Raw genomic sequence first — 24,899 nt, 5'->3', positions numbered from 1 at the left:
AAAGGCTTACAGAATATTGTCACTTTTTCTGGGTACTTATGCCAACCTCCTTGAGAGCTGATGCATCCCAAAAGTGGCAGTTCATGACTCTCAAATGCTTATTTTTCTAATATGGGTTAAAGATGATTCTGTCACAGTCTCTTTAACACTTAGTAGACATGAAATTGTTGTGAATCCACAACTTTAGAGATTAAGATGTCACCTAAATAGACTAAAGGTACCGTTACACTAAACGACTTACCAACGATCACGACCAGCGATACGACCTGGCCGTGATCGTTGGTAAGTCGTTGTGTGGTCACTGGGGAGCTGACACACAGACAGCTCTCTCCAGCGACCAACGATCAGGGGAAGGACTTCGGCATCGTTGAAACTGTCTTCAACGATGCCAAAGTCCCCCTGCAGCACCCGTGTAACCAGGGTAAACATTGGGTTACTAAGTGCAGGGCCGTGCTTAGTAACCCGATATTTACCCTGGTTACCATTGTAAAAGTAAAAAAAAAAAACAGTACATACTCACATTCTGATGTCTGTCACGTCCCCCGGCGTCCACAGGGTTACGCGCTGCTGCTCAGAGCTTCCTGCACTGACTGTGTCAGCGCCGGCAGTAAAGCAGAGCACAGCGGTGACGTCGCCCTGTGCTTAGTAACCCGATATTTACCCTGGTTACAAGTGAACACATCGCTGGATCGGCGTCACACACGCCGATCCAGCGATGACAGCGGGTGATCTAGCGACAAAATAAAGTTCTGGACTTCTAGCTCTGACCAGCGATATCACAGCGGGATCCAGATCGCTGCTGCGTGTCAAACACAATGAGATCGCTATCCAGGACGCTGCAATGTCACGGATCGTCGTCGTTCTCGCTGCTAAGTCGCTTAGTGTGAAGGTACCATAAGGCATACTGGCACAGAACATTAGAGAAAATGTCAGTATCGGAGCATTAGAACACTGCCAAAGCATTGAATAATCCATTACAAGCTATTCATAATGACCATCTCAGAATTTTAACACTTTCTTCCATTCATCACCTTCTTTAATGCAGATCAAATTGTATGCTCCATGCAAATTTACTTTAATGAAGACACATAATGCTTGATCCCATAAAACATTTCATAGATGAGGGGCAAAGAATAGCAGTTTTTTGTAAATGATTTTATGAAAACCACAATAGGTCTAAGGGTACCGTTACACTAAACGATTTACCAACGATCACGACCAGCGATACGACCTGGCCGTGATCATTGGTAAGTCGTTGTGCGGTCGCTGGAGAGCTGTCACACAGACAGCTCTCCAGCGACCAACGATGCCAAAGTCCCCGGGTAACCAGGGTAAACATCGGGTTACTAAGCGCAGGGCTGCGCTTAGTAACCCGATGTTTACCCTAGTTACCATTGTAAATGTAAAAAAAAAAACCAGTACATACTTACATTCTGGTGCCTGTCACGTCCCTCACCGGTGGCTTCCCGCACTGACTGTGAGTGCCGGCCGTAAAGCACAGCACAGCGGTGACGTCACCGCTGTGCTCTGCTTTTACTTTACGGCTGGCGCTCACAGTCAGTGCAGGAAGCAGACGGCGAGGGACCTGACGGACATCAGAAGGTGAGTATGTAGTGTTTTTTTTTTTTTTTTACATTTACAATGGTAACCAGGGTAAACATCGGGTTACTAAGCGCGGCCCTGCACTTAGTAACCCGATGTTTACCCTGGTTACAAGCGAACACATCGCTGGATCGGTGTCACACACACCGATCCAACGATGACAGCGGGAGATCCAGCGACGAAAGAAAGTTCCAAACCATCTGCTATGATGTACGATTCTCAGCGGGGTCCCTGATCGCAGTAGCGTGTCAGACACAGCGATATCGTATGTATATCGCTGGAACGTCATGGATCGTGCCGTCGTAGCGACCAAAGTGCCACTGTGAGACGTTACCCTAAGAGACCTGCCTATCTTATTTACAAAGAAAAAAAACAGTCCTGACAGGAGATAAACACTTCAAAATTAATCTCTTCTCCTAATTCTCTTTAACCCCTTACCCCTGGAGCTTTTTTCGGATTTGTGTTTTTGTTTTTCGCTCCCCTCCTTCCCGGAGCCATAACGTTTTTAGTTTTCCATCAATATGACCATGTGAGGGCTTATTTTTTGTGGGAATGAATTTTACTTTTGAATGACACCATTGGTTTTACCATATTGTGTACTAGAAAATGGGAAACAAATTCCAAGTGTGGTGAAATGGCAAAAAAATGCAATCCTACACGTGTTGTTTGTTTGGCTTTTTCTTCTAGGTTCACTAAGTGCTTAAACTGACTGGCTATTATGATTTGCCAGGCTATTACAAGTTCACAGACACCAAACATGTCTAGGTTATTTTTTATCTTAGTGGTAAAAAAAATTCCAAACTTTGCTTTAAAAAAAATACGCAATTTTCCGAGACCCGTAGCATCTCCATTTTTCGTGATCTCGGGTTGGGTCAGGGTTTATTTTTTGGATGCTAAGCTGACATTTTTAATTATACCATTTTGGTGCAGATTCGTTTCTCTTGTTCGCCCATTATTGCATTTTAATAGAATGTTGCGGCTACTAAAAAAATTTTATTCTGGCGTTTTGAATTTTTTTCTCGCTATGCCGTTTAGCGATCAGGTTAATTCTTTTTTTTATTGCTAGATTGGGCGATTCTGAACGCGGCAATACCAAATATGTGTAGGTTTGATTTTTTTTAATTTTTTATTTTGAATGGGGAGAAAGGGGGGTGATTTAAACTTTTATGTTTTTTTTATTTTTTACACATTTTAAAAACTCGTTTTTACTTTTGCCATGCCTCAACATCCTCCATGGGAGGCTAGAAGCTGGCATAGCCTGATCAGCTCAGCTACACAGGATCAATGCTCAGATCGCTTCTATGTAGCTAAATTACAGCATTGCTATGAGCGCCGACCACAGGGTGGCGCTCACAGCAACTTGGCATCAACAATAATGGAGGTCTGCAGGAGACCTCTGGTTGTTATGCCAATGCACCGATGACCCCTGATCACCGATGCACGCATTTCCGGCCGGACGGTCGGAAGCGCTTGTTAAATGCCGCTGAGTTTGACAGTGGCATTTAACTAATTAATATGTTCAGGCGGAACGCGATTCCACATGCGCCTAATGCGAGCACACGTCAGCTGTTCAAAACAGCTGACATGTCCCTACTTTGATGCACGCTCACCGCCAGAGCCCGCATCAGAGCCGGGGTACTGACCTCAGACATACTATTCCGTCCGAGATCATAAAGGGGTTAATGTTGATAAACATGATGGATTAGTCCCTGGAAGAAGGAGGTTAGTGCCATCAAATAGTTGATGAGGAGGTAATGTTTTGACCTTTGGTTTCTAAAAGGTGCAGTAAAGTCCAGAAAGGAAATTGGCAGGTGAGATAAGATGGAAGCACAGTAAAGTTTTACGAAAGGTGGTTGAATTAGAGCTTTGTAGCAATTTGTGATCTAATCAGATGACTAATAAACAGAAAATGCAGCCTTAAGGTACCTTCACACTAAGCGACTTTGCAACGATAATGATAGCGATCCGTGACGTTGCAGCGTCCTGGATAGCGATATCGTTGTGTTTGACACGCAGCAGCGATCTGGATCCTGCTGTGATATCGCTGGTCGTTGCTGAAAGTTCAACTTTATTTGGTCGTCAGATCGGCGTGTATCGTCGTGTTTGACACCAAAAGCAACGATGCCAGCAATGTTTTACAAAGTTAACCAGGGTAAACATCGGGTTACTAAGCGCAGGGCCACGCTTAGTAACCTGATGTTTACTCTGGTTACCAGTGTAAAAGTAAAAAAACAAACAGTACATATTCACCTTCTGCTGTCTGTCACACGTCCCTCGCCGTCTGCTTCCCGCAGTGACTGTGAGGGCCGGCCGTAAAGTAAAAGCAGAGCACAGCGGTGACGTCACCGCTGTGCTGTGCCTTACGGCCGGCAATCACAGTCAGTGCAGGAAGCAGACGGCGAGGGACATGTGACAGACAGCAGAAGGTGAGTATGTACTGTTTGTTTTTTTTACATTTACACTGGTAACCAGAGTAAACATCGGGTTACTAAGCGCGGCCCTGCGCTTAGTAACCCGATGTTTACCCTGGTTACCAGGGGACTTCGGCATAGTTGGTCGCTGGAGAGCTGTCTGTGTGACAGCTCTCCAGCGACCACACAGCGACGCTGCAGCGATCGGCATCGTTGTCGATATCGCTGCAGCGTCGCTTAGTGTGAAGGTACCTTTATCCAAGTCCCAAGTGGCGTAATGACCATGGTCGCAGAGGTAGCCGCTAGAGTTGAGCGACTTTTACTTTTTTCGGATCGAGTCGGGTTTCGCAAAACCCGACTTTGTCAAAAGTCCGGTCGGGTGAAATTGGCCGATTACTGCGAAAAGTCGGGGGCAGACTGAAACACGAAACCCAATGCAAGTCAATGGGGAATCAAAGTCGGCAGTGAGTGGAGGACAGGAAAACACCTACAGTGTTAATTTTAATGCCAAAAACATCAATTCTTATTACTTAAGCTTGTCAATCTTAATTTACTTTATACTAATAGTTAGGCATTGAAAACTGGGGGTCATTTGGCTAAAGTTGTGCGGGGGTAGGGCTGGCTCAAGATTTTCGTGGGCCCAGGAAACGGGGAATCCGTCACAGCGGTGGAGCAGGGAGAGATAAGTATTTCAGCTTTGCAAGTGCTGTGATCCTGAGCAAGCAGTGGGGGCCCACTCATTGGGATTGGCACTGGCACAGGGCCCCTCGTAGTACGGCGGTGTGTTTGACGGTGGGTGGCGCCTCCCACCGGCAGAGACACATTTGCGTACTATGAGGGGCCCTGTGCCAGTGACGTCACCAACGAGTATGCCCACCACCTGATGAAGGAACCTGCACTTTCATCTGCACCTTCCTCTTTGTCCCCGTGTAAGGTGGTATAGTATGCGGAAAGGGGAACCTGACTTTCAGCAGGGTCAGATTCTGGCTGTGTAGAGTGAAAGGGGAATGTAGTGGTCTGGGTCAATGTACCAGCAGACTCATCTAGCAGTGGCTGGGCAATGGGCAGGATGAGGAGGAAACACTGATATAGGCCTAAATAATAAAGTGGGCTAAATGCAGTTCAAATGTGGTAACTGGACTAAACAGGCGGCATTGCTTTGTTCAGTGGAGGACAACTGTAATGAGCGGCAGACACAGTTAGTAGGCCCAAATAATAAAGTAGGCAAAATGCAGTTAAAATGTGTTAACAGGACTAAACAGGTGGCATTGCTTTGTTCAGTGGAGGACAACTGTAATGAGTGGCAGACACAGTTAGTAGGTCCAAATAATAAAGTAGGCTAAATTCAGTTCAAAATTATTTACAGGACTAAACAGGCTGCATTGCTTTGTTCAGTGGAGGACAACTGTAATGAGTGGCAGACACAGTTAGTAGGCCCAAATAATAAAGTGGGCTAAATGCAGTTCAAATGTGGTAACTGGACTAAACAGGCGGCATTGCTTTGTTCAGTGGAGGACAACTGTAATGAGTGGCAGACACAGTTAGTAGGCCCAAATAATAAAGTGTAGGTTTGAGCGAAATGGATCGGACATTTTTAAAAATTGCAGACTTTCGGCAAAGTCAGGTTTTGTGAAACCCGACCCGATCCCAGTGTGGGATCGGCCATGCTGTCGGCGATCTTCGCGCCAAAGTCGCGTTTTGTATGATGCTGTCAGAGCCATTTCTCAGCCAATGAAGGTGGACACAGAGTGTGGGCAGCGTGATGACATAGGTCTCGGTCCCCACCATCTTAGAGAAGGGCATGACAGTGATTGGCTTGCTTTCTGAGGCATCACAGGGCTATAAAGGGGCTTGCACGCCGACCGCCATCTTACTTCTGCCGATCTGAGCATAGGGAGAGGTTGCTGCAGCTTCGTCAGAAGCAGGGATATTGTTAGGGAGGAAATATTAACCCCCAAACCGCTTGTGCTGTAGCGATTTCCACTGTCCAACACCACCTTTTCTTTGCAGGGACAGTGGAAGCTAGATTTCCGGCTCTGGAGCTTATAAGGCTGCCTGATAGCGTCATTGCTGTTTGTACGCCGCTGTGCAAACCAACTGCTTTTTTAAAAGCAAAAGTCCTGTTGCTCCTTTCTGCACAGTTCTATTGTTTATTTGTCCACACTTTTGTGTGCAGCAGTCCTTTTTATTGCTGGCTGCCATACTTGTCCTGAGATCATTGTAGGGAGATTGTTATTGTAGTACAGTCTCTTTTTTTATATATATATATATATATATCTTCCAGCCACTTTCTGCCACTTATACTGTGTAGTGTAATACAGTGGGCCTGATTTTTGCAGCAGTCTCCCACACATATAGAAAGGGAGATTTAAATTCACAACAAGTTTATATACACTTTCTACCTTGTTTTACAGTACCATATAACGGTTGTTAGTTTGGTTATATTTTCCCAAGAATGAGGAAGTCTGGTGGAAGAGGTCGTGGCCATGGGCGGTCATTGCCAGCTGGTAATGATGGTGGTGGTGGTGGTGGAGCATCTGGTGGTAGTGGGAAAAGCACAATAGCACCTAAGGCTCGAGTTGTTGAGCCAGCGTCATCGTCTGGATACACAAGGCCTCGAACGCTCCCTTTTCTGGGAGTAGGAAAACTGCTTTTAAAGCCGGAGCAGCAGGAAAAAGTTTTGGCTTTCCTTGCTGACTCAGCCTCTAGCTCTTTTGCCTCCTCTTCGGAAAGTTCAAAATTTAAAAGCAGCGAGTCGTCAGTGGATGCTCCCGGTCAGGAACAAGTCGCTTCCTTGTAGTCCTTCACCCAGAACAACAGTGAAGGATGCGTCAGCGACACAACAGGTTACTCCATGGAGCTCTTTACACATACTGTGCCTGGGTTAGAAAGGGAAATTGTTAACAGGTCACTACAAGATGAATTGGACATGGAGTGCACAGATGCACAGCCACAGCTAGATTATTATGCTGTTCCATTGACTCAGATCACAACATTGCCCTAGCAGTGTACAGAGCCAGAACCTGACCCTGATGAGACTATGGTGCCCCGTCCCGAATGCTATAGCACCTTACACGGTGACACAGAGGAAGGTGCACAGGACATTGAAGAGGAAGTGATAGATGACCCAGTTGTTGACCCCGATTGGCAGCCATTGGGGGAACAGGGTGCCGCTGGCAGTAGCTCCGAAGTGGAGAAGTATGAGCTGCAGCAGGCATCAACATCGCAACAGCTTTCATCTGGCAGGCCCGTATCTGGCCAAAACCATGTGTCAAAACCAAAAACAGTTTTAGGACAGCGTGGCCATCCGGTGAAAGTAGCACAGCGTGCAATGCCTGAAAAGGTATTCAATAGTAGGAAGAGTACAGTCTGGCAATTTTTTAACCAAGATCCGAATGATCAGTGCAAAGTTATCTGTAAGAAATGCTCAAGGACCTTTAGCAGAGGGCAGGATGTCAAAAATTTAAATACAACGTGCATGCGTGGACATTTAACCAGCATGCACTTGCAAGCCTGGACTAACTGCCAAACATCCTGTAATATAGGTGCACCCGCTCTGCGTGAAGCTAGTCAGCAACGCTACATTGCTTCCCTCACTGTAAGCCCACCGTTTAGGACACCACCTGCAGCAAATGTGGAGGTATCGTTGCAAGGCCAAAGAAGTGAGGGAATCAACAGGTTGTTGGTAGGAAACACTGTATGTAGGCCAACAGCAAGAATACCCTCACCAACCCTCTCTCAATCTGCCATGTCCACCACCACCCCCGCTAGTTCCACCATATGCAGCTCTCCAATCCAGCTCACCCTACAAGAGACTCTCGTTAGGAAAAGGAAGTACTCATCCTCTCATCCGCGTACACAGGGTTTGAACGCCCACATTGCTAGACTAATCTCATTAGAGATGATGCCCTACCGGTTGGTTGAAAGTGAAACTTTCAAAGCCCTGATGGCCTATGCAGTACCATGCTATGACCTACCCACTCGACACTTCTTTGCGAGAAAAGCCATCCCAGTCCTCCACCAGCATGTCAAAGACCGCATTGTCCATGCACTGAGGCAATCAGTCAGTAGAAAGGTGCACCTCACAACAGATGCATGGACCAGAAGGCATGGCCAGGGACGTTACGTGTCCATCAGGGCACACTGGATTAATGTGGTGGATGCAGGGTCCACAGGGGACAGCCATAGTGGGACAGTTCTGCCTAGCCCACGGTCTATTAAACAGTTGGCTGTAGGCGTTCGCCACCCCTCCTCCTCCTCCAGCAGAAGTGAAAGCTCGTCCACAGAGCGCGGTCGCACGACCACTCCATCCACAGCTGCCAGTGTTGCACATGAGGTGTCCCATTATGGAACAGCTAGTGGTAAGCATCAGCAGGCTGTGTTGGAAATGAAGTGTTTGGGCGACAACAGACACACCGTGGAAGTTCTGGCCAAGTTCTTGCAGCAAGAAACTCATTCATGGCTGGGCAGTGTACATCTTGAGGCAGGCAAGGTAGTCAGTGATAACGGAAGGAATTTTATGGCTGCCATAGCCCTTTCAGAACTTAAACACATACCTTGCCTGGCTCACACCTTGAACCTGGTGGTACAGGGCTTCCTGAAAAGTGATCCAGGGTTACCAGCCCTGCTCCTGAAAGTGCAAAGACTTTGCTCGCACATTCGCCGGTCGCCCGTACACTCCAGCCGTATGCAGAACCATCAGCGATCGTTGAAGCTTCCCCAGCACCGCCTAATAATCGATGTTGCAACAAGGTGGAACTCCACACTGCACATGCTTCAGAGGCTGTGCGAACAGAGGCGTGCTGTAGTGTATTTGTGGGAGGATACACATACACGGGCAGGCAGTTGGATGGCAGACATGGAGTTGTCAGGTGTGCAGTGGTCGAAGCTACAAGACCTCTGTCAAGTCCTTCAGTGTTTTGAGGAATGCACACGGCTGGTAAGTGCAGACGACACCATCATAAGCATGAGCATCCACTAATGCGTCTGCTGATGCAAAGTTTGACGCACATTAAGGAGCAGGCGCCTGCAGCAGAGGATGAGGGAAGCCTTCAAGACAGTCAGCCATTGTCTGCTCAGGGATCTCTCCTGGACGAGGTGGCGGACAAAGAGGAGGAGGAGGAGGAGGATGATGGGGATATTTATTTATCGGAGGAGGAAGCTTCTCAGGGGGCAATAGAAACTGGTGGCGTTGCAAGGTCAGGTACAGGGTTTTTGCGGGAGACAAGTGATGTTGATTTGCAAGAAAGTGCTCCTGAACCCAGCACAAGCAGTGATTTGACACCTGGAACATTGGCCCACATGGCTGATTATGCCTTGCGTATCCTAAAAAGGGACCCCCGCATTATCAAAATGATGACCGATGACGATTACTGGTTGGCCTGCCTCCTGGATCCACTCTATAAAGGGAAATTGCAAAATATCATGCCACATGAGAACCTTGAGCAAATATTGGCTACCAAACAAGCAACTCTTGTAGACCGTTTGGTTCAGGCATTCCCAGCACACAGTGGCGGTGATGGTTCTCACACAAGCTGCAGGGGGCAACATGGCAGAGGTGTTAGAGGTGCACAAATCAGAAGTGGCGTTGGACAGAGGGGTTTTATGACCAGGTTGTGGAGTGATTTTGCAATGACTGCAGACACGACAGGTACTGCTGCATCAATTCAAAGTGACAGGAGACATTTGTCCAGTATGGTTACGAATAGTGTTGAGCATTCCGATACCGCAAGTATCGGGTATCGGCCGATACTTGCGGGTATCGGAATTCCGATACCGAGATCCGATACTTTTGTGGTATCGGGTATCGGTATCGAAACAACATTAATGTAAAAATGTGTAAAAGAGAGAATTAAAATAAAAAAATATTGCTATACTCACCTCTCCGACGCAGCCTGGACCTCACCGAGGGAACCGGCAGCGTTGTTTGCTTAAAATTCGCGCTTTTCCTTCCTTACGTGAAGTCCCGGCTTGTGATTGGTCACGTGCCGCCCATGTGGCCGCGACGCGACCAATCACAGCAAGCCGTGACGTAATTTCAGGTCCTTCAGGATTTTAAAATTACGTTCCGGCTTTGTGATTGGTCGCGTCGCGGTCACATGGGCGACGCGACCAATCACAAGCCGTGACGTCACGGGAGGCTGGACACGCGCGCATTTTAAAATGCGCGCTTGTCCTGCCTCCCGTGATGTCACGGCTTGTGATTGGTCGCGTCGCCCATGTGGCCGCGACGCGACCAATCACAGCAAGCTGTGACGTAATTTTAGGTCCTTCAGGATTTTAAAATTACGTTCTGGCTTGTGATTGGTCGCGTCGCGGTCACATGGGCGACGCGACCAATCACAAGCCGTGACGTCACGGGAGGCAGGACAAGCGCGCATTTTAAAATGCGCGCGTGTCCAGCCTCTCGTGACGTCACGGCTTGTGATTGGTCGCGTCGCCCATGTGACCGCGACGCGACCAATCACAAAGCCGGAACGTAATTTTAAAATCCTGAAGGACCTGAAATTACGTCACGGCTTGCTGTGATTGGTCGCGTCGCGGCCACATGGGCGGCACGCGACCAATCACAAGCCGGGACTTCACGTAAGGAAGGAAAAGCGCGAATTTTAAGCAAACAACGCTGCCGGTTCCCTCGGTGAGGTACAGGCTGCGTCGGAGAGGTGAGTATAGCAATATTTTTTATTTTAATTCTTTAATTTACACATTAATATGGTTCCCAGGGCCTGAAGGAGAGTTTCCTCTCCTTCAGACCCTGGGAACCATCAGGGATACCGTCCGATACATGAGTCCCATTGACTTGTATTGGTATCGGGTATCGGTATCGGATTGGATCCGATACTTTGCCGGTATCGGCCGATACTTTCCGATACCGATACTTTCAAGTATCGGACGGTATCGCTCAACACTAGTTACGAACTATTCTTCCCTTTTTGATGTTCTCCCTCACACATCATTCCCCTTTGATTACTGAGCATCTAAAATAGACACCTGGCCTGATTTGGCAGAATATGCATTACAGGAGTTCGATTGCCCAGCTGCTAGTGTGCTATCAGAAAGAGTATTCAGTGGTGCTGGTTCAATACTGACCGAAAAAAGGACTCGTCTGGCTACCCAAAATGTTGATGATCTAACCTTCATTAAAATGAACCAACCATGGATTTCAAATTATTTTGCCCCACCTTCCCTGCTGACACATAGCTTTCCTGTAAAAAGGTCTTGCTTTTGGCCTCCTCTTACTGACTGCTCCAATTCCTCCATTTGCAGCTGCTGAATGTCCACCATAGGCCATTTTTACACCTCCCAAAATGGGCTGACTCCCCCCACGGGGTCATGGTCACCACCTGGCGCAAGCACCTGTGCGAGTGCCGTTTGCCTGGACAGGTGGGTGTGCCCACTTTTGGCCGACGGCACTGGCACAGGGTCCCTCATAGTACAATGAAGTGTCTCTGGTGGTGGTGGTGCACACCCAATGTCAGACACACCGTCGTAATAGGAGGGGCCCTGGGCCAGTACCGCCACCCACGAGATAGTGTTCACCCCCCAGCTCAAACAGTGCTCTACCACTTGCAAAACTTACCTCTCACTGCTCCACCACTGTTTAGTCTGTGCTGTGAAATCCTTCAATGGCACTGCCAATACAAATTTGTTGAAATGATAGATGATAGTAAAAATATACAGGGGCCCTGCCCTCAATTTAGACCTGTGAATACTGTGCGCGAACTACCACTGTCTGCTACTCAGCAGAGGAACCTACCCCTGTACCTAGCTTTGCCACCTGTTTATTTAGGAACTTTTTTTTGCTGACATTTAGCCCACTTTACTATTTTGGCCAACTTACTGTGTCAGCCACTTCTTCCAGTTGTCCTCCACCGAACAAAGCAGTGCCGCCAGTTTACTCCTGTTACCAGTTTAGAACTGCATTGAGCCTACTTTTTTATTTTAGGCCTACTAAGTCTGTCTGCGCCACTCCTTGCAATCCTCCTCTGCTGACCAAACCAATGCTGCCTGTGTACCCCTGTAACCTATTTTAAACTGCATAGAGCCTACTTTTTTATTTTAGGCCTAGTAAGTCTGCTCCACTCCTTGCAATCGTCCTCCGCTGACCTAACCAATGCTGCCTGTGTACCCCTGTAACCTATTTTAAACTGCATAGAGCCTACTTTTTTATTTTAGGCCTAGTAAGTCTGCGCCACTCCTTGCAATCGACCTCCGCTGACCAAACCAATGCTGCCTGTGTACCCCTGTAAACTATTTTAAAATGCATTGAGCCTGCTTTTTATTTTAGGCCTACTACGTGTGTCTGTCTGAGCCACTCAATACAGCTGTCCTCCACTGAACAAAGCTGAGCTTCAGTCTTCAGGCTTTCGGCCTATATTTTGAATATGAAACTGCATTTGGCCTACTAGTTTGGTTGGGCCCTACTAACGGTGTCTGCCGCTCCTTGCTTTTCTCCTCCACTGAACAAAGCAGTGCCACCTGTTTACTCCTGTTACCAATTTTGAACGTCATTTGGCCCACTTTATTATTTGGCCCTACTAACTTTGTCTGCCACTCATTACAGTTGTCCTCCACTGAACAAAGCAATGCCGCCTGGTTAGTCCTGTTACCAATTTTGAACTGCATTTAGCCCACTTTATTATTTGGGCCTATATCTGTGTTTCCTCCTCATCCTGCTCATTGCCCAGCCAGTGCTAGATGAGTCTGCTGGTACATTGACCCAGACCACTACATTCCCCTTGCACTCTACACAGCCAGAATCTGACCCTGCTGAAAGTCAGGTTCCCCTTCCCGCATACTATACCACATAACACGGGGACAAAGAGGAAGGTGCAGATGAAAGTGCTGGTTCCTTCTTCAGGTGGGGGGCATACTCATTGGCGACATCACTGGCACAGGGCCCCTCATAGTATGCAAAAGTGTCTCTGCCGGTGGGTGGCACCCCCGTCGTCAAACACACCACCGTACTTTGAGGGGCCATGTGCCAGTGCCAATGCAAACGACTGTGCCACCCCTGCTTGTTCAGGATCACAGCACTTGCAAAGTTGAAATATTTACCTCTCCCTGCTCCACCGCTGTGACGTAGTCTGCGTTTCCTGGGCCCACGACAAACTTGAGCCAGCCCTACCCCCCCACAACTTTAGCCAAATGACCCCCAATTTTCAATGCCTAACTATTATTATAAAATAAATTAAGATTGACAAGCTTAAGTAACAAGAATTGATGTTTTTGGCATTAAAATGGGCACTGTAGGTGTTTTCCTGTCCTCCACTCACTTCCGACTTTGCTTCCCTATTGACTTGCATTGGGTTTCGTGTTTCAGTTGGATCCCGGACTTTTCGCAATAATCGGCCGATTTCACCCGACCCGAATTTTGACAAAGTCGGGTTTCGCAAAACCCAACTCGATCCTAAAAAAGGAAAAGTCGCTCAACTCTAATAAAGTGGGCTAAATGCAGATCAAAATTGGTAACAGGACTAAACAGGCGGCATTGCTTTGTTCAGTGGAGGACAACTGTAATGAGTGGCAGACACAGTTAGTAGGCCCAAATAATAAAGTAGGCTAAATGCAGTTCAAAATTAGTAGCAGGACTTAACAGGCGGCATTGCTTTGTTCAGTGGAGGACAACTGTAATGAGCGGCAGACACAGTTAGTAGGCCCAAATAATAAAGTAGGCTAAATGCAGTTCAAAAATAATTAAATAAAGTGGGCTAAATGTCTGCCAAAAAATTGTTCATAAATAAACAGGTGGCATAGCTAGGTACAGGGGTGGGCTCCTCTGATGAGTAGCAGACAGTGGTAGTAGGCGCAAACTATTAACTGGTCTAAATGGAGGCCAGGGCCCCTGTATATTTCAGCTATCATCTATCATTTCAACAAATTTGTTTTGGCAGTGCCATTGAAGGATTTAACAGCCCAGACTACACAGTGGTGGAGCAGGGAGAGGTAAGTATTGCAAGGGGAAGAGCACTGTGCGAGCTGGGGAGGAACACTCTCTCGTAAGTGGCGGTACTGGCACAGGGCCCCTCATATTACAACGGTGTGTCTGACATTGGGTGTGCACCACCACCACCAGAGACACTTCATTGTACTATGAGGGACCTTGTGCCAGTGCCGTCGATCAAGAGTGGGCACACCCACCTGTCTAGGCAAACGGCACTCGCATGGGTGCTTGCGCCAGGTGGTGACCACGGCCCTGTGGGGGGAGTCAGCCCATTTAGGGAGGTATAAAAATGGCCTATGGTGGACATTCAGCAGCTGCAAATGGAGGAATTGGAGCAGTCAGTAAGAGGAGGCCAAATGCAAGACATTTTTCCGGCAAGCTACGTGTCAGCAGGGGAAGGTGGGGCAAAATAATTTGAAATCCATGGTTGGTTCATTTTAATGGGTCCTTTTTTGGGTCAGTATTGAAACAGCAGCACTGAAGACTCTTTCTGATAGCACACTAGCAGCAGGGCAAGCGAGCTCCTGTAATGCATATTCTGCCAATTCAGACCAGGTGTCTATTTTAGATCCCCAGCAATCAAAGGGGAATGACCTGTGAGGGAGAACATCGATAAAGGAGGAAAAGTAGTTCGTAACCATACTGGAGAAATGCTGTCTCCTGTCACTTTGAATCGATGCGGCAGTACCTGTCGTGTCAGTGGTCATTGCAAAATCACTCCACAACCTGGTCATAAAACCCCTCTGTCCAACGCCACTTCTGATTTGTGCACCTCTAACACCTCTGCCATGTTGCCCCCTACGGCTCGTGTGAGAACCATAACCGCCGCTGTGTGCTGGGAATGCCTGAACTAAATGGTCTACAAAAGTTGCTTGTTTGGTAGCCAATATTTGGTCAAGGTTCTCATGTGGCATGATACTGTTTTATTTAATAATTTTACTTTATATCGTTGATCCAGGAGGCAGGCCTGCCAGTAATCGTCATCGGTCATCATTTTGATAATGCGGGGGTCCTTTTTTAGGATACGCAAGGCATTCTCAGCCATGTGGGCCAATGTTCCAGGTGTCAATTCACTGCTTGTGCTGGGTTGAGGAGTACTTTCTTGCAAATCAACATCACTTGTGTCCTGCAAAAACCCTGTACCTGACCTTGCAACGCCACCAGTGTCTATTGCCCCCTGAGAAGCATCCTCCCATAAATATTCATCCCTATCACCCTCCTTCTCCTCCTCTTTGTCCGCCACCTCGTCCAGGACAGTTCCCTGAGCAGAGAATGGCTGACTGTCATCAAGGCTTCCCTCCTCCTCGGCTGCAGACGCCTGCTCCTTAATGTGCGTCAAACTTTGTATCAGCAGACGCATTAGTGGGATGCTCATGCTTATGATGGCGTCGTCTGCACTTACCAGCCATGTGCATTCCTCAAAACACTGAAGGACTTGACAGAGGTCTTGTAGCTTCGACCACTGCACAACAGACAACTCCATGTCTGCCATCCAAGTGCCTGCCTGTGTATTTGTATCCTCCCACAAATAAATTACAGCACGCCTCTGTTCGCACAGCCTCTGAACCATGTGCAGTGTGGAATTCCACCTTGTTGCAATGTCGATTATTAGGCGGTGCTGGGGAAGATTCAGCGATCGCTGATGGTTCAGCATACGGCTGGAGTGTACGGGCGATCGGCAGATGTGCGACCAAAGTCTCCGCACCTTCAGGAGCAGGGCTGGTAGTCCCGGATAACTTTTCAGGAAGCACTGCACCACCAGATTCAAGGTGTGAGCCAGGCAAGTTATGTGTTTCAGTTCTGAAAGGGCTATGGCAGCCATAAAATTCCTTCCGTTATCACTGACTACCTTGCCTGCCTCAAGATGTACACTGCCCAACCATGACTGAGTTTCTTGCTGCAAGTACTCGGCCAGTATTTCTGCGGTGTGTCTGTTGTCGCCCAAACAATTCATTTCTAACACAGCCTGCTGACGCTTACCCCTAGCTGTTCGATAATGGGACACCTCGTGTGCAACACTGGCAGCTGCGGATGGAGTGGTCGTGCGACTGCACTCTGTGGATGAGCTTTCGCTTCTGGAGGAGGAGGAGGAGGAGGGGTCGCGAATGCCTACTGCCAACCGTTTAATAGACGGTGGGCTAGGCAGAACTGTCCCACTATGGCTGTCACCTGTGGACCCTGCATCCACCACATTAACCCAGTGCGCCATGATGGACACATAACGTCCCTGGCCATGCCTACTGGTCCATGCATCTGTTGTGAGGTGCACCTTTCCACTGACTGATTGCCTCAGTGCATGGACAATGCGGTCTTTGACATGCTGGTGGTGGGCTGGGATGGCTTTTCTCGCAAAGAAGTGCCGACTGGGTAGGTCATAGCGTGGTACTGCGTAGGCCATCAGGTCTTTGAAAGCTTTGCTTTCAACCAACCAGTAGGGCATCATCTCTAACGAGATTAGTATAGCAATGTGGTCGTTCAAACCCTGTGTATGCGGATGAGAGGATGAGTACTTTCTTTTCCTATCAAGATTCTCTTGTAGGGTGAGCTGGACTGGAGAGCTGCATATGGTGGAACTAGCGGTGGAGGTGGTGATTGTGGTGGACATGGCAGATTGAGAGAGGGTTGGTGATGGTATTCTTGATATTGTCCTACATACAGTGTTTCCTAACAAAAACCTTGTGATTCCCTGACTGCTTTGGCCTTGCGACGATACCTCCACATTTGCTGCTGGTGGTGTCCTAACCCGTGGGCTAACAGTGAGGGAAGCAATGTAGCATTGCTGACTACCTTCATTCTGAGCAGGTGCACCAACGGTACAGGAAGTTTCGTAGTTAGTCCAGGCTTGCAAGTGCATGCTGGTTAAATGTCTAAGCATGCACATTGTATTTAAATTTTGAAGATTTTTCCCTCTGCTAAAGGTTTTTGAGCATTTCTTACAGATAACTTTTGACTGATCATTCGGATCTTAGTTAAAAATTGCCACACTGCACTCTTCCTACTATGGAATACCTTTTCAGGCATTGCACGCTGTGCTACTTTCATCGGATGGCCACGCTGTCCTAAAACTGTTTTTGTTTTTGACAAACGTTTTTGGCCTTATACAGGCCTGCCAGATGACAGCTGTTGCGATGTAGATGGCTGCTGCGGATCATCCTCCTCCGCTTCTGAGCTACTGGCAGTGGCACCCTCTTCCCCCAATGGCTGCCAATCTGGGGCAACAACTGGGTCATCTATCACCTCCTCTCCGTCTAAGGTTCTATAGCGTTCGGGATGGGGCACCATAGTCTCATCAGGGTCAGATTCAGGCTCAGTACACTGTGAGGGCAATGTAGTGATCTGAGTCAATGGAACAGCATAATAATCTAACTGTGGCTGTGCATCAGTGCACTCCATGTCCGATTCATCTTGTAATGGGCAGTTAACAATTTCCCTTTCTAACCCAGGCACGGTATGTGTAAAGAGCTCCATGGAGTAACCTGTAGTGTCGCCTGACGCATCCTTCACTTTTGGTTTGGGTGAAGGACACAAGGAAATGTCTCGTTCCTGACCGGGAGCATCCACTGACTACTCACTGCTTTTAAATTTGGAACTTTCTGAAGAGGAGGCGAAACAGCTAGAAGCTGAGTCAGCAAGGAAAGCCAAAACTTTTTCCTGCTGCTCCGGCATTAAAAGCTGTTTTCCTACTCCCAGGTAAGGGAGCCTTTGAGGCCTTGTGTAGCCAGATGATGACGCTGGCTCAACACCTCCAGCCTTAGGTGCTATTGTGCTTTTCCCACTACCAACAGATGCACCACCACCACCACCACCATCAGTACCAGCTGGCAACGACCGGCCACGGGCTCTTCCACCAGACTTCCACATTATTTGGAAAATCATACCAAAATAACAATCGTTATATGTTACTGTAAAACAAGGTAGAAGGTGTATATGAACTTGTTGAGAATTTAAATCTCCCTTTTTTGGAGGGGAGAATGAACAAAAACTCAGGCCCAGTGTATAAAACAACACAATGTAAGTGGCAGAAAGTGGCTGGCTGATATATGACAAACTAACAGGACTGTAGTAAATCCACTTTGTGAGAATTTGAATCTCCCTTTTTTGGGGGGAGACTGAACCAAAACTCAGGCCCAGTGTATAAAACAACACAATGTAGGTGGCAGAAAGTGGCTGGCTGATATATGACAAAATAACAGGACTTTAGCACATCCACTTTGTGAGAATTTGAATCTCCCTTTTTTTGGGGGGAGACTGAACCAAAACTCAGGCCCAGTGTATAAAACAACACAATGTAAGTGGCAGAAAGTGGCTGGCTGATATAGGACAAACTAACAGGACTGTAGTATATCCATTTTGTGAGAATTTGAATCTCCCTTTTTTGAGGGGAGACTGAACCAAAACTCAGGCCCAGTGTATAATACAACACAATGTAAGTGGCAGAAAGTGGCTGGCTGATATGCAACAAACTAACAGGACTGTAGTATATCCACTTTGTGAGAATTTGAATCTCCCTTTTTTGGGGGGGAGACTGAACCAAAACTCAGGCCCAGTGTATAAAACAATACAATGTAAGTGGCAGAAACTGGCTGGCTGTTATACGACAAACTACCAGGATTGTAGTACATCCACTCTGTGAGAATTTGAATCTCCCTTTTTTTGGGGGGAGACTGAACCCAAACTCAGGCCCAGTGTATAAAACAACACAATGTAAGTGGCAGAAAGTGGCTGGCTGATATATGACAAACTAACAGGACTGTAGTATATCCACTTTGTTAGAATTTGAATCTCCTTTTTTGGGGGGGAGACTGAACCAAAACTCAGGCCCAGTGTATAAAACAACACAATGTAAGTGGCAGAAAGTGGCTGGCTGATATACAACAAACTAACAGGACTGTAGTACATCCAATTTGTGAGAATTTGAATCTCCCTTTTTTGGGGGGGAGACTGAACCAAAACTCAGGCCCAGTGTATAAAACAACACAATGTAAGTGGCAGAAATTGGCTGGCTGATATACGACAAACAAACAGGACTGTAGTATATCCACTTTGTGAGAATTTGAATCTCCCTTGCTTGGGGGGGAGACTGAACCCAAACTCAGGCCCAGTGTATAAAACAACACAATGTAAGTGGCAGAAAGTGGCTGGCTGATATATGACAAACTAACCGGACTGTAGTATATCCACTTTGTTAAAATTTGAATCTCCTTTTTTTGGGGGGAGACTGAACCAAAACTCAGGCCCAGTGTATAAAACAACACAATGTAAGTGGCAGAAAGTGGCTGGCTGATATACAACAAACTAACAGGACTGTAGTACATCCAATTTGTGAGAATTTGAATCTCCCTTTTTTGGGGGGAGACTGAACCAAAACTCAGGCCCAGTGTATAAAACAACACAATGTAAGTGTCAGAAAGTGGCTGGCTGATATACGACAAACTAACAGGACTGTAGTATATCCACTTTGTGAGAATTTGAATCTCCCTTTTTTTCGGGGGAGACTGAACCAGAACTCAGGCCCAGTGTATAAAACAACACAATGTAAGTGGCGGAAAGTGGCTGGCTGATATACAACAAACTAACAAGACTGAAGTATATCCACTTTGTGAGAATTTGAATCTCCCTTTTTTGGGGGGGAGACTGAACCAGAACTCAGGCCCAGTGTATAAAACAACACAATGTAAGTGGCAGAAAGTGGCTGGCTGATATAAGACAAACTAACAGGACTGTAGTATATCCACTTTGTGAGAATTTGAATCTCCCTTTTATTTAGGGGAGACTGAACCAAAACTCAGGCCCTGTGTATAAAACAACACAAGGTAAGTGGCAGAAAGTGGCTGGCTGATATACGACAAACTAACAGGACTGTAGTATATCCATTTTGTGAGAATTTGAATCTCCCTTTTTTTGGGGGGAGACTGAACCAAAACTCAGGCCCAGTGTATAAAACAACACAATGTAAGTGGCAGAAAGTGGCTCGCTGATATACGACAAACTAACAGGACTGAAGTATATCCACTTTGTGAGGATTTGAATCTCACTTTTTTTTTGGAGACTGAACCAAAACTCAGGCCCAGTGTATAAAACAACACAATGTAAGTGGCAGCAAGTGGCTGGAAGATATATGAAAAAATACAAGGACTGTAGCACAATTTCAATCTCCCTACAATGATCTCAGGACAACTATGGCAGCAATAAAAAGGACTGCTGCACACAAAAGTGCACTGTGGACAAATAAACAAGATAACTGTGCAGAAAGGAGCAACAGGATTTTTGCTTTTAAAAAAGCAGTTGGTTTGCACAGCAGTGTGCAAACAGCAATGCAGCTATCAGGGAGCCTTATAAGGTAGCCTAAAAAGCTACAGAGCTGATGCACAAAATTATAGCCTCCACTGTCCCTGCAAAAAAAGGTGGTGTTGGACAGTGGAAATCGCTACAGCACAAGCAGTTTGGGGGTTAATCTTCCCTCCTTAACTATATCCCTTCTTCGGATGAAGCTGCAGCAACCTCTCCCTATGCTAAGATCGGCAGAAGTAAGATGGCGGTCAGGCGTGCACGCCCCTTTATACCCCCTGTGATGCCGCAGAAAGCAAGCCAATCACTGTCATGCCCTTCTCTAAGATGGTGGGGACCGAGACCTCTGTCATCACTCTGCCCACACTCTGCGTCCTCCTTCATTGGCTGAAAAATGGTGGTGAAAGCATCATATGAAACACGACTTTGGCGTGGAGATCGCCGACCTCATGGCCGATCCCACACTGGGATCGGGTCGGGTTTCATGAAACCCGACTTTGCCGAAAGTCGGCGATTTTTTAAATTTGTCCGATCCGTTTCGCTCAACCCTAGTAGCCGCTGTGACTGGGTCTGGTGGGTGAGGGGCTAGCCAACACCAGTCTTTACTTCAGCTGGATGATGAACATAAGAGCATATACCATGATTGGAAGACATATACCAGCAGGAGGAGCATATGCCAGGATGAGGAGCATGCATCAGAATTGGGAACATATGCCATGATGGGGGAACATATCCCTGAATGGGGGACATATATAGCAGGAAAGAGCCTAAGATGGTGAACATATATTAGGATGGGGGACATAAATAACAGCAAGGGGGCATATACAGTGAAGAGCAAAAGGGTAAAAATGTTTTAGACTTTTGACTTTCTGGCTCCATATCTCACCATCCATTTTATAGACAATCATTTTGGCTATCTCATACATAAATTTGACTTGTAATTAGTTATTCTTGACATGTCACTGCATTGTTACTGTTTTGTTCCAGTTGGTGGAAAAATATATATTTTTAATGAATACTACAAAATACAACCTGTTCTCACATTGTCTAATAGCTCAGTGTGTTATTAGTTTGATTCCCAAGTGAAAGGTCATTGGTTTGAATCTGAGGAGCAGCCATGAAGACGATTTCCCAAGAAAAGGGAAACCGCATCATTCAGCTCATCGATAGCAATATCTTGGCCAAGAAAACTGCCAAACTGCATCATCTGAGTGCCATGACTGTTGGAAGAATACGAAAAGAAGTACATCCATTCATTCAGAAGTCAAAAGGTGGACATCCAGGCAAAATTTTGGCTCATCCCAAGGTCTATCAATTCTGGGGGTGACAAACATGTCAGTGGAGGTGGCTCGTATGCTTCATAATAGTGACATCACAGATGTTGATGCAAGCACCATGCGATGCACATTACAGAAGTCTGGAATGGTGGCCTAAAAAAAGGTGAAGAAGCCTCAACTTCAATATTGACATAAGAAGTGTTGGTTCGAGTTTACAAACAAGTATGAAAAGAGAAAAACAAAGATTTTGAGCAATAACACGAAAGTCAATAGACTAGGCTTTGATAGGTGCGAATAGGTCTGAAAGAAACAATTGAAAAGGGATCCAACGTATTGAGAAATTGAAGCAAATGTCAAGTTCGGTGGAGGAAGCCTGATGATATGGGATTGTTTCACAGCCAAAGGCATTTGATACTTGACCAGGATCGATGATGGTCCCTATGCTGTGCTATATGTACTTGTATACACTCAAGTACTATGGGTATGAAAAAGATGCCATATTGTTCCAGTAGGATAACAACAGGAAGCATATGTTGAGAGTGGCAAAGAAATGGTTCAATGACAATGAAGTATAGGTGCTGTAATGGCCCCCGCAGTCCCCAAGACCTAAACCCAATCAAACACTTGTGGGTAGAATTGAAGAAAAAACTATATACATACCCAAGTGAGTTTGTCAGAATGTACCAACTATGGGAACATGTAGAAGAGACTTAAGATATCAAATTTCGGTTGACACATGTTGAATCTGATTGAGAGCATGCCAAGGAGGATTCAGGCAATGTTGAAAGCCAAAGATGGATTTACAAAATACTACCAAAATAATAAAAATTAAAATTTAGATCTTTAGGAGTAGCAATGCCATGACATGACAACTAATCTTATGCTAAATAGTTGCAAGTTAAATTTAAGTATGAGAAATCCAAGATGATTTTCTACACAATGATGGCAGTCTCAAGTTCAAAGCAGAAGTGGAAAATGAGATATGTAGCATCAATGTCAAAAGTTCATAACATTTTTACCCTTTTTCTCTTCACTGGATGACATTACAACATATTGGGGGAGGGGGTACAACCCGTATGTCCTTATAGGAGTTAGAACACTACAGGTGCCCATACATCTGACCTACTTGCAGGGCTGTCTAGATGTTGCAGTGGGGCCCATTGAACTCTAGTTATGCCACTGTGCACCGATGCATCAGTAACAGTCAAAACTAAAAGACAAATGTCCTGAACATGTAATGCTCCAACTTAAAGAGTCACCTTTTCTGTCAGAAACTTAATATGATGACAAGAAATTGCAGGCCCATTCACAGACATAAATTTAAAACATCTCTCCAGTCTCCATTAATCAGGAGTGTCTGACTCCAGCATGCCAACCTTGATAAAATGGGCCATATGAAGGACTAGACAAACTTAAACAATGTAAAACCCATCTGTGTTACACAGGCCTATTTACTTTGCATGCAGGAGACATATTTGAGAATCAAAATAGTCCAAGCTGTGATTCTCTCTACACAGACTGCTACTTCATGTGGAAAATCAGATATGTGAATTAGCCTATTGATTTTAAAGGGTTAGCGTTCAGCAATGGTGCTGACCTATCTACATTGTGACTGCACTTGCACGTGACCACAGAGAATGTGAGTAGGCCGTTAATGTTTCCTTAAAAAAAGGAGCCAATGTGCTAAAGCAATGATTCAATCATTTTGTTGAGCCCTTTTTGGAAAAAAAAGTCCCTCAATAATAAACTGAACGGATCCAGCAAGAAGTGTATAATTTCTATACCACCAAATTTGGCAAACTGAGCATTATATTCTAATTAAAAACTATGGCTTTCCATGCAATTCATGTTCTGGGTCCTCCAAGATTCATAACTTCTTTTAAAAAAAAATTCTGGAATTTTTATTCACGATGTTCATTGTGAAGTAAAAATGACATAGTAACCTGATCCAACTTTAGATTTTAGTGGTTTTAAAAATTTTTTTTAACTTTTCATCATTTTATTGGACTCAAAAGTTTTTTTTTTGTTGATTGAGTTTTATGAAGTTATTGTTATTATTTGCACCGTTTTGATATGTAAGACATTTTTATTCCTTTTGTTGGGAAGTGAGATGACAGAAAAAGTGCAGTTCTGACTAGGGTTGAGTGAAACGGATCGGACAAATTCAAAAATCGCCGACTTTCGGCAAAGTCAGGTTTCATGAAATCCGACCCGATCCCAGTGTGGGATCGGCCATGCGGTCGGCGATCTGCGCGCAAAAGTCGCGTTTCATATGACGCTTTCGGCGCCATTTTTCAGCCAATGAAGGAGGACGCAGAGTGTGGGCAGCGTGATGACATAGGTCTCGGTCCCCACCATCTTAGAGAAGGGCATGACAGTGATTGGCTTGCTTTCTGCGGCATCACAGGGGGTATAAAGGGGCGTGCATGCCGACCGCCATCTTACTTCTGCCGATCTTAGCATAGGGAGAGGTTGCTGCAGCTTCATTAGAAGAAGGGATATAGTTAGGGAGGGAAGATTAACCCCCAAACCGCTTGTGCTGTAGCGATTTCCACTGTCCAACACCACCATTTTTTTGCAGGGACAGTGGAGGCTATATTTTTGTCCATCAGCTCTGTAGCTAATTAGGCTGCCTTATAAGGCTCCCTGATAGCTGCATTGCTGTTTGCACGCTGCTGTGCAAACCAACTGCTTTTTTAAAAGCAAAAATCCTGTTGCTCCTATCTGCACAGTTATCTTGTTTATTTCTCCACACTTTTGTGTGCAGCAGTCCTTTTTATTGCCGCCATACTTGTCCTGAGATCATTGTAAGGAGATTGAAATTGTGCTACAGTCCTTTTATTTTTTCATATATCTTCCAGCCACTTCTACCACTTACATTGTGTTGTTTTATACACTGGGCCTGAGTTTTGGTTCAGTCTCCCAAAAAAAAATTGAGATTCAAATTCTCACAAAGTGGATATACTTCAGTCCTGTTAGTTTGTCGTATGTCAGCCAGCCACTTTCTGACACTTACATTGTGTTGCTTTATGCACAGGGCTTGACTTTTGGTTCAGTCTCCCAAAAAAAAGGGAGATTTAAATTCTCAACAAGTTTATATACACCTTCTACCTTGTTTACTGACTTCTCCAATTCCTCCATTTGCAGCTGCTGAATGTTCACCATAGGCCATTTTTATACCTCCCTAAATGGGCTGACTCCCCCCACAGGGCCGTGGTCACCACCTGGCGCAAGCACCCGTGCGAGTGCCGTTTGCCTGGACAGGTGGGTGGGCCCACTCTTGGGCGATGGCACTGGCACAGGGTCCCTCATAGTACAATGAAGTGTCTCTGACGGTGGTGGTGCACAACCAACGTCAGACACACCATCGTAATATGA

This window comes from Ranitomeya variabilis, chromosome 2, assembly GCF_051348905.1.
Source record: "Ranitomeya variabilis isolate aRanVar5 chromosome 2, aRanVar5.hap1, whole genome shotgun sequence".
NCBI lineage: Eukaryota > Metazoa > Chordata > Amphibia > Anura > Dendrobatidae > Ranitomeya > Ranitomeya variabilis.
This window is presented reverse-complemented; position numbering follows the sequence as displayed.